Source organism: Arvicanthis niloticus, chromosome 13 (genome assembly GCF_011762505.2).
Source record: "Arvicanthis niloticus isolate mArvNil1 chromosome 13, mArvNil1.pat.X, whole genome shotgun sequence".
NCBI lineage: Eukaryota > Metazoa > Chordata > Mammalia > Rodentia > Muridae > Arvicanthis > Arvicanthis niloticus.
This window is the reverse complement of record NC_047670.1, coordinates 44,922,347-44,937,640: the sequence shown is the minus strand read 5'-3', so window position 1 is coordinate 44,937,640 and position 15,294 is coordinate 44,922,347. Positions and strand designations below refer to the sequence as shown.

The 15,294-nt window shown below is 40.9% G+C and overlaps 1 pseudogene; it reads left to right on the top strand.

Annotated features, from left to right (window-relative positions):
* The first annotated feature begins 11,385 nt into the window (after positions 1–11,385).
* The window catches only part of LOC117718977 (proliferation-associated protein 2G4 pseudogene), a 30,693-nt pseudogene continuing 26,784 nt past the window's right edge, over positions 11,386–15,294 (top strand).

Here is a 15,294-nt window from a genome sequence, read left to right as displayed (position 1 = left end):
TTCCAGGCATTAATTAGTTCATCCAGAGCTAGATGATCCAGTTGATTAGATGTTCAAACAGTCTCGTGGCCACTCACTTCTCTTCTCAGTCATATATTTCCATCCTTTTAAGAGAAATTGTTCTTCTCTAAAGAATCAGATTTAATCTAACCATACTAAAAATTTGTGGTATTAACAAGCCAAACCTTGAAATTCTACAAGTCTTACTTAGGTTTACTATTGCTGTGAAGAAACAACATGACCAAAAGCAACTTGGCAAGGAAAGGGTTTGTTTTACTTACATTTCTGTGTAATAGTCTATCATCGAAGGAAGTCAGGACAGGAATTCAAATAGGACAGGAAACCAGAGGCAATAGCTCATACAGAGACCACAAATGGGTGCTTCTTACTAGCTGCTTACTAGCCTGCTTTCTTGCAGAAGCCAGGATCACCAGCCAAGGGATGGAACCACTATCCATGGGCTGGTCCCTCCCCCATCAATCACTAATTAACAAAATGCCTTACGGCTGGATCTAATGAAGGTATTTTCTCAATTACAGTTCCTCCAGATCACTCTAGCTTGTGTCAGGTTGGCAGAAGACTAACCAGCATACCGTATTTTAGTGGAAGGCATCAGACTTTGGAGACAGTTAAGCCTAAGTTCATACTAGCTCTTAACCTCTGTGACCTCGGGAAAATTCTTAACTTACACACAAACAAAGGTTGTGGGAACAAGCCATTCAGTGAGTATGTGCTGCTGTAGGGTGCTCTAATTCTTGTCCCATCTTATTGTGGGAGGGAGGAGTTCTTTTACAGATATACAATTTGAATGTCTTTGTCCTAAATTCTTGGGAGAAAAAAAAAAAATGATTTAGAGTTTCTGGTTTGACAATCTTTGCAGAAAGCTTCACCAGTTGAGTATTCTTAATTCAAAAATCTAAAAATACTCCAAAAATTCAGAGCTTCTTGAGCATGACCTGGGAGTTTTGAAGCTTGCAGCTTTATATTTTCAGATTAAGAATGCACAGCCTGTACTGAATTTCTGAAACACCCTCATATTATCAACAAAGATCATAAATGTTTGACACCGTCTCAGTCTTTCACCATTTTATTTCCAAGATGTAGATGTGGGAGGGCAGAGGCAAGAAGGACCCAGAGTTTCTTCATTTAGATCGAAGATAAAGTAGGATTTTGATCTTTCTGGTGATGCTGACAAAGTTCCAGCCAGCATCCTTGCCTCAAAGTAGTTCATGGCATCATTGTGAAAATGATTTTAGAGTTTTCCATCAGGAGGTCAGTGTGGGCATTTTAGATAGATGGTGAGGCTGGGAAACCATGAGCAAATGTCAAACTTTCCCTAAGCCCTCACTCCCTTCTTACCTATTACCCAGCATACTTGGTTGGGTGCAGCACACTCCTTGTTGTGTACCCTCTCCATCTTTCCCCCACCTACTGTAGCATATTTTTGGAGACAGATCAAGTTGTTTCAACATTGCAATAATTAAAGAGCAATCACTGAGAAAAAAAGCAAACAAATTAAATCCAAATGCATGTGGGATGTGGCACATTAGGAGGCTGTTTCTAGCTGGCAGACACAAAACTAGTTTTGGAGTTACAAGAACTGTGTTTCCCTTGCTTCTCTTACTACCCCCAAAACACCTGAGAATCTTCAGACAAGGGGTGAATTTGCCCCGTAGAGGTAAAGATCCTATGACAGATTCTAGTAGCTGCAAGCACCAAATGAAGTCACCAGCCTAATCATGCCATCCAGCCAGGAGATAAGCATAAGGGCAGAAATGTTGTATGCAGAAAACCAGACTCAGCCAAAATGCACAAGATGAAGCCATGTGATCTATTATAAAGGACACTCAAGGAAATCAGGAGAGCTGGGAACAGCATTCAGGGACACAAAATGTCAGCACTAAGCTCACTAAGTAGCCGCCCTTAAAGCTTGACTTTACTCATGGGCAACCTTTTTTTGTTCCACTAATCATTTGCTTCATTTGACACTCCTGACATTGACCTAAGGAGAGATTGGTTTATGAAGTATGAGCTCCCAATTCTGACAGAGAGTTGTCCAACCTAATAATAATACACTAATAAAATTTAATTTTCTGTTTATGTTGGTTTTAATTCACAAAATATGGCTAATTATCTTTAAAATATGAACAAAAAAGCAAAAGGCATTTGATGGAAGAAAAATAGAAGCATAGTAAGTAATTCTCTGGTGTATTGCATGTGAGTTTCCATAGCCTGATTCAATTTAAAAAGAACCATGAATACCCAGCCAATGTTAGCTGAAATTCTAATGAGTCCTATATTTTTATTCTTTCTTTCAATTAAAACAGAAATAAATTTTCTAACATTGAGAAAAAAATCATTACTAGTCATAAATAACCAGAGACCAATAGTTAAATTTGCAGCCCTGACTGTTGAAAGGTACCACCACTGACTTCCCCATGAGAACTAAGACTCATGCAAGAGTCTAAAAAAGTAGACAGGACTGCTCTTCTTGTGTACCTCTTTTCTGGAGTAGAAAATAATGTTTCCCTCCCCCTCTCTCCCTCTCTCCCTCTCTCCCTCTCTCCCTCTCTCCCTCTCTCCCTCTCTCCCTCTCTCCCTCTCTCCCTCTCTCCCTCTCTCCCTCTCTCCCTCTCTCCCTCTCTCCCTCTCTCCCTCTCTCCCTCTCTCCCTCTCTCCCTCTCTCCCTCTCTCCCTCTCTCCCTCTCTCCCTCTCTCCCTCTCTCCCTCTCCTCCCTCTCCTCCCTCTCCTCCCTCTCCTCCCTCTCCTCCCTCTCCTCCCTCTCCTCCCTCTCCCCCCTCTCCCCCTCTCCCCCTCTCTCCCTCTCTCCCTCTCTCCCTCTCTCCCTCTCTCCCTCTCTCCCTCTCTCCCTCTCTCCCTCTCTCCCTCTCTCCCTCTCTCCCTCTCTCCCTCTCTCCCTCTCTCCCTCTCTCCCTCTCTCCCTGCCTCCCTGCCTCCCTGCCTCCCTGCCTCCCTGCCTCCCTGCCTCCCTGCCTCCCTGCCTCCCTGCCTCCCTGCCTCCCTGCCTCCCTGCCTCCCTGCCTCCCTGCCTCCCTGCCTCCCTGCCTCCCTGCCTCTCTGCCTCTCTGCCTCTCTGCCTCTCTGCCTCTCTGCCTCTCTGCCTCTCTGCCTCTCTGCCTCTCTGCCTCTCTGCCTCTCTGCCTCTCTGCCTCTCTGCCTCTCTCTCTGCCTCTCTGCCTCTCTGCCTCTCTGCCTCTCTGCCTCTCTGCCTCTCTGCCTCTCTGCCTCTCTGCCTCTCTGCCTCTCTGCCTCTCTGCCTCTCTGCCTCTCTGCCTCTCTCCCTCTCTCCCTCTCTCCCTCTCTGCCTCTCTGCCTCTCTCCCTCTCTGCCTCTCTCCCTCTCTCCCTCCCTCTCCCTCTCCCTCTCCCTCTCCCTCTCCCTCTCCCTCTTCCTCTCCCTCTTCCTCTCTCCCTCTCCCTCTCTCCCTCTCCCTCTCTTCCTCTCCCTCTCTTCCTCTCCCTCTCTCTCTCTCCCTCTCCTTCTCCCTCTCCCTGTCCATCTCCCTGTCTATCTCCCCCTCTCTCTCCTTCTCTCCCTCCTTCTCTCTTTCCCTCTCCCTTCCCCCTTCTCTGTCTGTCTCTGTCTCTCTGTCTCTGTCTCTCTCGCTCTCTCTCTCTCTCTCTCTCTCTCTCTCTCTCTCTCTGTGTGTGTGTGTGTGTGTGTGTGTGTGTGTGTGTGTGTGTGTGTGTGTGTGTGTTTGTCTGTTGTCTGTGTGTCTCTGTGTGTCTGTGTCTGTGTGGGGTATGTGTGATCTCTTTCCATCTCCTCCTTTTCCTTCTTTGCTTCCTCTCTTCCTCCCTTACTCCACCACTAATATGATGAACAAATAGTAATTACAACAGTGATATTGCTAATCTTGGCTACAGATATCAAGTATAACTGTTAAAACTATACAAACAGTGAAAAGAAGTACTTTTATGTTAATAACCATAAAAAACAGTAAAGAATTGCCTACTCTTTTTGAAAAGATATCCTATAGCATAATTATATGTGGAGGTTTATAATTCTTCAATAAAATACTTCATTTGGACATGAAAAAAAGACAACACTGTGCCTTCAATGGCTCTCACAAACTCATACTGTAAACCTTCAGTAATAACAAATGAAAGTACTACAGTTCTCAGGCTTCACTATAATAGTAATAATTTATGACTGATACTAATAAGTAGATCTCTGCCAGGTTTTCCTTAAATGATTTTTTTTTATGTAAGTTGAACTTTGTAACAAACCTAAATGTAATAGGTTGAAAGAAATGATCTTGCATTTTCTCTAACCTTTAAGGAGGCAGAATGATGAAGTAATCTTTACATCTATATCTTGTAAAGAAGAGAGAGGTATTGGGATTTAGACTAGTTTGAAAGGTATTAGGTAGTTCTGCTCATGGGGCTGTGCTGTGGTGGGGCTGCTGCCTGTACCTCAACCTACATTCTCATCTTCCTCTCATCACATAAAACATCTGATCTTAGGCAGGTTCATAATCACTTGCACAAAAGACATAATTTCCCAACTTTCTCCTCAGCTTCATGTGGCTATATGATCAAGCTCTCAACAGAGAGAATAATGAAAATGAGCCACTGTTGTGGGTTAGACTATACCTTTTGGGAAAGGGGACCCCCCCCAATATTTCTGTCCATTGATGCTCACATCCTATGGACAGAGTAGGTTATAGTAAGCCTCAGTTTATGCAAAGCAATACAATCCATTCCTGACACGGAGCCTGAGGCTGGAAATAGCTTTCATTCAGCCTACAGATATTTCTGTTACTTAAGTCCCATCTCCAGCATTAGCAGACAATGAAAACTATGAGGGACATATTCTTTCCTCAATCCTTTCCACTCTCCTAGAAGATGCTCTTTATACTCTCGCCACAGCTGCCAGTGGCTCTCTTTTGGTCCTTACTCATGTTCCTCAGGAGTTGGTATTTTCTTGTCATCTAAACTTTATTTTGCACTTTACATAGATTCCAAAACCAATCTACACTGGGAGTTGACTTGGTTGCCATCTTAATTCCTGTAGAGTTCATTTCATTGCCTCTATTCCCTCCCTGTTCCTATCCTGTTAACACAATGGTTGTTGAAAGACTCATTAGTATGGCTACAACATAAGGACACATCCATGAGCAATCCACCATGCCTACCACTCCTCCCACTTAACCCCCCCCCCCTTTTTGAGATACTTGAGCCCTTTGTCTTTGGGACAGAGAAACAAGACAGGAAGCAAATAGGTCACCTAGGCAGGTCCTGAAATGTGTAAGAAATAAGGAAATGGTGTGGTGCACAAACTTCAGAAACAAAGTTAGTCCTTGAATCTTTGGTGGTAGGTGAACTACTTTAGCATAAGAGAAAATGGGCTATCTGGCTAAACTTAGGATCAACTCCCATTGGCTTACTGGATTTCTTGGTCACAGATGGTCCTTGGTTATCTGCCCTCTCGCTTTCCTTGAATAGTTTTACACACACACACACACACACACACACACACACACACACTCAACTGTCACTGATTCCAGCCACTGACCTCCACACACAATTGAGGTTTGTCAGGTCTGCTTTATGTAATAACAATACTTACAGACAGCTTATAGGTTTATCATTTGTCTTAAATCCTGGATCTGTTTCAGGCCCATCAGCAGTATGCCTAGGGCAGCAGGAATTTTCTAATCATCAGACATAAATGAACTCCTGCCTGCTTAGCATTTTACTTTCTTTGCATGAGGAGAAACACTCTAGTCCAGATCATTGGCCCCCTTTCCAGAGCTGACATTTTTCTTGGTTCTCTGTCCATCAGATAAGAGAAGAGCAAAAGGCAAACAGCACCCAGGGAAGTGTCTCAGCAATACACAAAAGGTGAGATCCCAAAGAACTCATCAAGGCTATCTGCTGTTGCCCACTGTCCCTTTTATTCTCAAGTGTCTTGCAAAATACTTCCTCTTTTAACAAAAGATGACTTTCCCTTATTGATAGTTCATCTTGGCCTGACCTCAAACCTAGAGCCCATTCAGGGACTCTTGCCTGCTGTGAGTTGTCACTGTTTCAGTTGTTTGGGGTGGGGGTTGTGGCAAGGTAGTCAGAACAAGACAAATCAAGGTCCTTGGGGAAGATGCTACCAAGGGCACAATATTTTACATTGCCTAGATCTCAGATGTTCTGATTCCACACTAATTCATGTTAAGTTGAGCAATTTGTATTATTGCTATAGAAAAATAGAAACAAAAGATACACAAACGTGAAATTTTCTGGAAGCTCTAAGTGGGACACTGACTTCTTCTGCCTACCAGCATTGGGCACTGACATGCTTCACAACATAGGAATGCCCATACTGCCCTTCTACTCCAGACAGTAAAGATAAGGACAATTTCATCCTGCAGATTGAGTCCCACAAGCATAACAGCCTCAGTCTCTGCCTCACAGTGATGGGAGTGTTAAGAACAATTGGCATGGGCTTGCTAAGGACTGAAGGAATATATCTTCAGAAAGCAACTAACACAGTGCTTGGATGATAGATAGCTATGAACATTAGGACAATCAACACAGACATTAGAATTCCTTTATATTTTCTTAGCCTAAAGGTTCTACAAGTAATTCCAGTGAGGATACTTCATTAAAAAAATAGAAACACACACACACACTCATACACGCATATGCATGCAAACACACACACACATATGTATGATAGATATAAATAGATATATAATTTTTAAATAAGCATTGCACCATTTCATTTTCCCTTTTCATAGCTAGTTGGCAGTAAGATCCTGGGAAACATTAAGATTTCCTGACATACATCCAAGGATTTTCTTCCCACCAGACAAAGGGGCCCAGATAAATGCTCAGGAGCTACAGTTCATTCACTCAAGCTTATCACTTCAAAAAGAAAGAAAGGAAGGAAGGGAAGGAGTAAGTGATGAGAGGAAGGAGGGAGGGAGAAAGGGAGGGAGGGAGGGAGGAGAGAAGAAGGGGTAGGGCATGTAGGAAGGGTGTAGGGGAGAGGAGAGACAGAAAGGAAACATTCTTCTTTTGGAAAGACTTAGATACACAACCCTCTCCATGGTGAGATGCACTGGAGATTAAAGAAGCAACTGTCCTTCATCATTCACACTCAGGCATGTTGAAAAATAATGTGTTATTATCTAGAGCAAAGAAGGAGAGTAATTTATAGCCATCCATGAATACTTAGTCATTAGGCATTGCAACTTTGCTCATGTTAACTCAGCCAAAATAAATCATCTGTGTAAGTTCAAAGCAGGCTTCCACATGGCATCAAGACAATGAGTCAACAAGGCCGGCATGAGGTTGTCTGTATAATGGGATTATTAATGAACAGTAATTCTTTCTCTGCCCTTCCCCAGCACCCAGACCAAGCCCACAGCATCCCAGAAACTACATAGCAAGACTACAGTTTATAACCAGCAATTAGATTCGACTATGATTCCATACACATTAATTACTCCTAAAAGGCCCCAGGTTGTCTTTCTGCTAATTTTCCAATGGCTACATTCACTAGTATACGACAACTCGGGTAAAACTTCATTAGTTGAGAATGCCCAAGGGAAAGAGCTGAAGTTAGTGAAGTTACATTTAGAATCCAGGAAACACAGACTGCACTTCTGAGAACACAGGAAAACAGATGCGAGTTGGCAAAAAGCTTCATGTGAGTCACTGTGTTTTTAAAGGAAAAGGAAAAAAAGTATTGCTTTTACCTGCAGACTGTTTTTCCACAGAACTTTTAAGATCTGACATAATAAAACCAGAAGGGTTTTTTGTTTTTGTTTTTGTTTTTTAATTACCAACATAGCAAATGCTTGCAAATGTCATTTCACATATACTGGAAGCTTGATTTTCTTTTTAATAATGTTTCTCTTTTATATTAACCTTTTTTCTTTAATGTTCTCTCTTCTGCTTAACAAACCCTCAAGTCTTGGGTAACCTTTAGCCCAATCTAAATTAGTTGTTATTTGACAAAGTAGACTCCAAATTACTATGAGCACAGTTCAGCATTCTCTTTTTGTTTATTTTTTAACTCTTATCTCTGCTAAGTTGTCATCATGTCATTAAGTCATGTGAGTACTACTATTTCTATCTTATACTCTAAGCATTTATTAAGATATATTTATTGTGCATCATCAGAAAAGGCTCTATTCTCACCCACATATGGAACATCTTGTACTTAGAATCTCTAGGTCAATATGGAGGCAACTACTTACCATTTCTTGATAATATTCTTCCTCAAGATGTGAGCATCTTCTTAGATGACAGAGACAATTTTTGCATACCTCTGTTTATTTTCTACTTTTTCATACACTGTTGGCAGTGTCTGTTGCACTCAGGATGTAAGAGTTCTGAGACACTACTTGCTTCCTTCCTTAAAGAGTTGGAAGTTATCCTTCAGGCAGATCTCAACAAGCCATGGTTCCTTATCATAGGCATGCAAGAGGAAATGATCAGGTCAGAGCATTTACATCTCAGCACTGTTCCTTGACCAGGGATTTCAACCAGATGAAGAATCTCAATAATGACCAGTTACTTAAGATGTTGTGGCTAATGCCTGCCCAACATGGGATTCAGGTGCAAGAGCATCTAGCTGAATCTCTTCTGAGAAGAGATTTTTACTTAATGACTATTCATCTAGAATCTAATTGAATTTCATTTCTCAGAATGAATCTGACCAATCTGTCAGAATCTGTTTTAAAATCCTGGCTATTTCAGGAAATACAGAGTAGACGTTACATTGTAGATGAACTATTTACAAGATAAAGGGCAACTAGTGTTCAAGATGAAAGACAGATGCTTTAGCAGAGAAAGGCACAGAATACTTAGTGGACCCAGGCTTAAGAAGAAAACATTTTTAAAAAGATTGTTTAATATAAAGTATTAAAAGTATTATCAGCTTTATTAAAAGTATAAAAAAATATAAAGTATTATCAGCTTTCCACTTCTCATACCTTATGTTCAAACTCCATTCAAACTGATGGAGATAGTGTGGGTACTCTGTGATGGAAGCCTGTTCTTGAAGTAAGAAGTAATGAGGAGGAGACAGAGTGGCATGTATGAAAGGTCACAGACTTGGAAGTAAAATAATTGACTATCAGCCTCTTTCCAGAAGGACCTTCTTGTCATTGAACTCCTCAGTTAGACACCAACGATAAAATCTGTATGAGATTCTGCATATTAAAAAAGAATGCACAGAAATGTCCCCTCTCTTTCTAACCCAAAGCTTCTGCTAAGCAAAGATGAATGAATACTTTTCCTATCCTTCTTTCCCCCTCCTCCTTCTGCGCTCCTCCTTCTCCCCTCCTCCTCTCTTTCTCCCATATGGAAGATCTTCTTGCACATGGAAGTCATATAAAGTCAGTAGATTCAAAATCAGTCTCAGCTCTGGCAGGGTATTCTATGAGATATTTCCTGGGGAGACAAAACACACATCTCTACTCGTGCCAAAAAGGTAACGTGATGTGACAAGATAATGATGGAAATCCAACATGGTAAACCAGATGTTATTATGATTACCAGGGGTATGAGTGAGCATACTGGCAGAATCAGGCATGACCCCCGAGCCAGCTGTATCACTGAAAATCCCTTGTCAACACAGGTGAATTCCAGAGATCCAGGCCTCAAGCTCTCTACACAATCTACAGGTAGATCCACAAACCTGAGGAAAAATCTTTTGGAATCAGAGTTCCTTGGAGTCTTCTCCCTTAGGACTTGTTTGCTATGATTTTGGATTTGGGGGAGGTGGGGCTGTGAACCTTGCAAGTATCTGCTTTCTCAAATATGCCATGTTCTAACTTCTGAACCTCATGACCTCCTCCACCTCCCCACCCCCACACTGATCCTGCAGGAAATGTGATAGTCACACACACACACACACACACACACACACACACACACACACACAAACTAAAGAAGGGGTAAAAGGACGTTGGAAAGGCCTATTTTAAATAGACCCTTCTTTAGCTCTTTCTTGGTTTCCAATGGAACTTAAAGTTTTTTGGGTCAAAGCAATGAAGAATGGCATCATCTAGAGGCAGCTTTCACTGGAACAGGGGAACTGTGAACTGTTTCTTCAAAGCCAGCAGGTGACAACCAAACATGGGACCCTAGCATCTAAAATAAAGTGCTTACTGCCACTGCCACTAAACTCACAAAAAAATTGTAATATCTAAGGTGTGTACTTTAACCTCATACAAGTTATTGGCTGCCATCATATCCCCAAATATGTTCTCTAATGCTTGCTTATCATCCTTTGTTTCATGTATTAATACATCTTATTGCATTGTTTTTCATTTGAGGTATGTGTTAAGATCCAGGTACTTTTTAAAGGAGTCATAGATAAGATTCTGTGTGATATACAAAAATTGTAGACCTGTGGAGGTGCCTGTTTTCCACTCCATCATTTAAAATCGTTAGCAAAAGACTCTAAATATCATTGGTACTCACTTCCAGATACAAAAGCAAAATGTCTTCATTTCAGGATAAAGGGAATTTGATAGATATAGAAGGAGAAATAGACAATAAAGAGATGATAGAAATGTGATAGATGATAAATAAATTATGATGATAGAGATAGATAGATGATTGATAGATAGATAGATAGATAGATAGATAGATAGATAGATAGATAGATGAATGGAGGGAGAGAACGAGAGAGGGGAGAGAGAGATGAAATATTGTATGTGTATGTTGAATTAATACATATAAGAGCTTTCCAGGAACTTCTTAGTGATGCTCTTCTCAATGCTATCCAGAGTCACAGGTTGCTTTTATGTTGTGCTTAGAACACCATGGCTTCTAAGGAGGGCCACAAGAAAAGAAAAAGATCTACCCAGTTCCAGAGGATGCTTCTCAGGAATAACCTATGAACATGTTAATATCACATTTTCATACACATAACCAGTGAGAACTAGTTTTATTGACAAAAGTATCTTTAGGATGCATGGGAAAATAGAAGCGCACATAGATATCCAGTGAAGACTGGCATCTTGCCATTCTTGTGGCTTTATTTTCTGAGCGACAATCTTTCTCTCTGTCTAGAACTTGATGATCGCCTGAAATTTTCTGCATGACATCATAGATAAGTAACAGGGCCCTGATGAAAACACACAGGAACATCCCAGATTACTCACACTGTTGGGTCTTGGACAAGGTAACTCCATTTAACCTGTGCCCTTCAGGCACATAGAAGGCGTGATTAACAAGTCTCCACCTCCAGAGATTTAAATAGTAGTGAGTTATCTAAAGGCCAGGGGCGTAGCTAATTAAGTTACTCCCGCCCCTCTTCCCCCTCCCTATAAAAGGCCAGGTGAGCCTGGTTTTCGGGGGGTGGGGGGGGGGGCCCGTTCATCATCTACACCCACCTGCCATGCCATGAGCAATAAAAGTTTTGGGAAACTCCACGTGTCACCTGATCTGCCGCCAGGTTTCCAGCCTTTGGAACCTCGAACCGAACCGCAGCCGCAGCCGCAGCCGCAGCCGCCAGCCCACAGAGGCTATGTGAATGTAGGACCCTCCGCCTCCGGACTCCCTCCCCCCCACGAGATTTCTTCCCCACATCACACCTGACATCATCCCCATTTAGAAACTGAGAAAAAAAAAATGGGTTTGGGGGGTGGGGGAATCCAGGCTGCAGTTGTGTGTCATTTTCCCATTTGTCTTCCACAAAATAATGCTGGCCACACTTCCTCATTAGACTTCTTTAACCAATGAGTAAAATGCAAGTTGACAGCTAACAAGCTTTTATACAGAATGCAAGCAAACTTCCCTGTTATCTGGGGCAGGTTTTCCTCCTACACTTGTGTCATTCTCTTTGTCTCCACGTGCCCAGTGTGAACTCCCAGGAAAGAGATGTTCATCCATTACTTCTTATGCTGACCAAAATAGCACTGAGTGTGCCAGTTCATGATGCAACACTGAGCTATAATTCTCAGTAGGAAGGACTAAGAGATTATGTTGTGTGTACATTTGTTCTGAGACCCAGGATTGACAGCTATATAGCAAACTGTATCCTTACTCTATGCATATGTTCATATCTTGAGGCAATGGATTCAGGCGTACTCTGAAAAAAATGCTTGCATTAAGCTGAAGGAATCTTGCAGTCAGATAGATGCTGTGGCAAAGACACTCAACAAAAGACACATTCAGAGTGCTATTATCCCTAAGAACTCTTAGTAAAATACTATTTACATGTGAATCAACAGACCTATAAAGAAGTCATGGCATGTTCATCCACTGGACCACACAAAGGCACTAATGCTTAGGTGGGAGCATGAGAGACTTTAAACACAGAAGCCTCTTGTAATCTGTAGACCTAAAGCATAGGACCATTCACTTCTTTAAGCCGCTCAAGAACTATGACACATCAGGGGCCACCCTTGGTGTGGGTAGAGTAGGGCAATATCTTTCATCTCTAGTGCAAGAAATGCTAGATCTGTAAGCACCCAATAGAGGGGGATATGAAATCAATGTAAAAATTGTCAATTGCTTCACCCTTCCATCCCATTTTAAATTATTCCCAGAATTTGAAAATAATGCAAGCACGAGCTAAAAATAGCTTTGCCAAAAGACTTCATTTCATAAGAGTCACAGTTCCAGAGAAAGCATAGAACTACTCAGCCATATACAACCAGTACACAGAGGGAAAATGTCAGTTTTAATAGAGAAAGGGACTGGCCTCAAATATGACATAATGGTTGGAATCTGTTTTATGATATCCCTGAGTTCATTTGAGAGCAGGTCTAACAGAACAACCTTACCATACATGCCCTATTTTTCTAATATTTGACACATGATTGGAGAATCAAATATCCTGAGCACATAGTTCAAACTGTAGTCAATTTTTTAAACTGAGAAACTGTAGAAATCACATTTCCTATCTTTTGAATAAAGTTTACCTTAAACACTTAAAAGAACATATATCTACTCCACACTAAAAATTAAAGTGAAATGGGAAAATGCCTAATATAGACTCTTTTGGGACAAAGAAGTGAGATGGAAAAGTAATGACTTGACCAGGTGAGATAGGAAATACTTCTTTTTCCACTAACTACAATTTGCAAGCATTTAATTATGGCTTGATTTTGCTGATTGCAATTAGAGCATTTTATCTTTTAAGGGGATACCATGTCAGCATCCCAATGTAGGTTAAGTAGACTCTGCCTTTGATATGATTTCTAACAAAAACCAAATATCAACTTCACCTACACTATAGAAGGATGGGAGAGAGGATAAAACATTGGCAATAGTTTCTTTGAAAAACAAAAGAACAGCTAAGTTCTTAACTCCCTTGGTCTTGGTTAGCAGTCTTTCTCATTATGTAGCTTTGTTTAAAATATATAAAGAGATTTCTCTTATCAATGGCATTTCCATTCATCCTGGTAGAACATAAGCTAGTCTTTGAATTCCTTGTGTTGATGGTCTGAAGAGAAATAAAAAAGATTATACACATATATGTTATACAAATACATATACATTGCTATCAATTGTACATTTTGTGCCTAACATGCACAAAGACCTGGGATGAAGTATCATCACTTCACAAACCGGGCTTTCATTCCAGCACCTGGGAAGTGATGACAGAAAACTCAGAACTTCAAGGTCATCCTAAGGTACATAGTGAGTTTGAAGAATGCCTAAGCTATCCTTTTTAGTATGTTGATCTTTTTACATATGTTTGTATTTCAAGGAAATAGATTCAGGCATACACTGAATAAGTGCTTGCATTAAGCCATGGGAATCTTGTAACCATACAAATTATCTGGCAAATGCACTATAAAAAAGGCATATTAATAGCACCATTATCCCTAATAACTTTAATCAAAATACCACTTCAATATGAACCCAAAAATATGGAAATAAGTCAAGGTTTATTCATCCACTGGACTTAATCTACAGCAGTAACCATGAACAAGGTCCATACAACACAGGTAAATCTCACAAACTAAAGAATGAAAGAATATGGGCACAGAGAATTCACAGTGAATAGTGGCATTCCCAAAAAGTACTGGGAAAGTCAGCCTCTGATAAGAATAGTCAGAAACACAGATGCTACAGCCAAAGAAGCAGAACATGATGGGACCTTAACTTTAAAGACAGTTGATGCTTGATGTGGTAGTGCTGATTGTTGAGTGATTTTCATACATAAAGACTCATCACCCTATACATACTGTACATCTTTTTGTGTAAAAATTGAAGCATCGGTTAGAGATTTTTTTCTCAATGTGTGACATGGAATTATAAATGAAAGTATCTGTCTGCCTGCTTCATGTTCTCTATTTGAACTCTGTGTCCTGTGTATGGCCAAAGTGCGGACCACTCCAACATCCCACACTATCTGTGGCTAACAGAGCAAGTGGGCATTTATTTCTTCCTATTACAAATCTCTACATCTCTGAGAAGTGGATTATTGAGCATGTGTCTATCCCTACATTGACAAATCGGTGTACTATTGAATGTGTGCGTGTCTCTTTTCCTGCTTATTTTATCTTCCAAAATTTCCTGTCTTAGGATAATGTTCCACAGAAGGACCATCAAGTTCTGATTAGCTGTGATCCAACATGAATCTTTTCAATGAATGAAAATGAGACAGCCTTTTATGGGCCTATTACCTGAGGGCATCCAGTAGTATTTTTATTCTTCATATTTGACCTTAAAAATGTTTTGTAGTTTGTCAAGGATATAATTTTCACCCAGTCAGGCTGCAGGGGCAGATAATTAAGTGGTGTTTAATGACATTTCTTCCTTAAAGGAGGCCTGATTAAATGGACCATGTAATTTTTTACCAAATCAAGCAATTCACCCAATTTTCAAGTGTGCTTAATAAGCCAGGCCCAAGTCATTACAGCCTGCCAGCTGTGTGACTGATGTGCAGGGCTGCAGGGTTGTAAAGCTTGCTTGTAGTTGCCTACCTCTGCCTCTGTCTTGAGGCCAAAATAATCTCCAGTGCCTCTTGATGATAAGATCTTACCTATTCTGAATTATTGATCTAAAATCCCAGCTGCTTTTTCTTAACCTAGACTTCTCTTTCCTTTATCCCAAAAAATCACTTCTTCCTCTAAAGTCCTGTATCTTCTGGCATATGTCCCTTGTCTGTGGCTTAGAACCTGAAAAAATTGTTTATGTGGTTAAAAATATTTTAAAATTTTTCTATGTATGGGTGTTTCGCCTGTATGCTCATTTACACAACACATGTGTGGAGTGCCTGCACCAGCCAAAAGGTGTTGGATCCTCTGATGATGGAGTTAAAGACAGTAGTGAGAGGTCATACAGATTCTGGGGTTC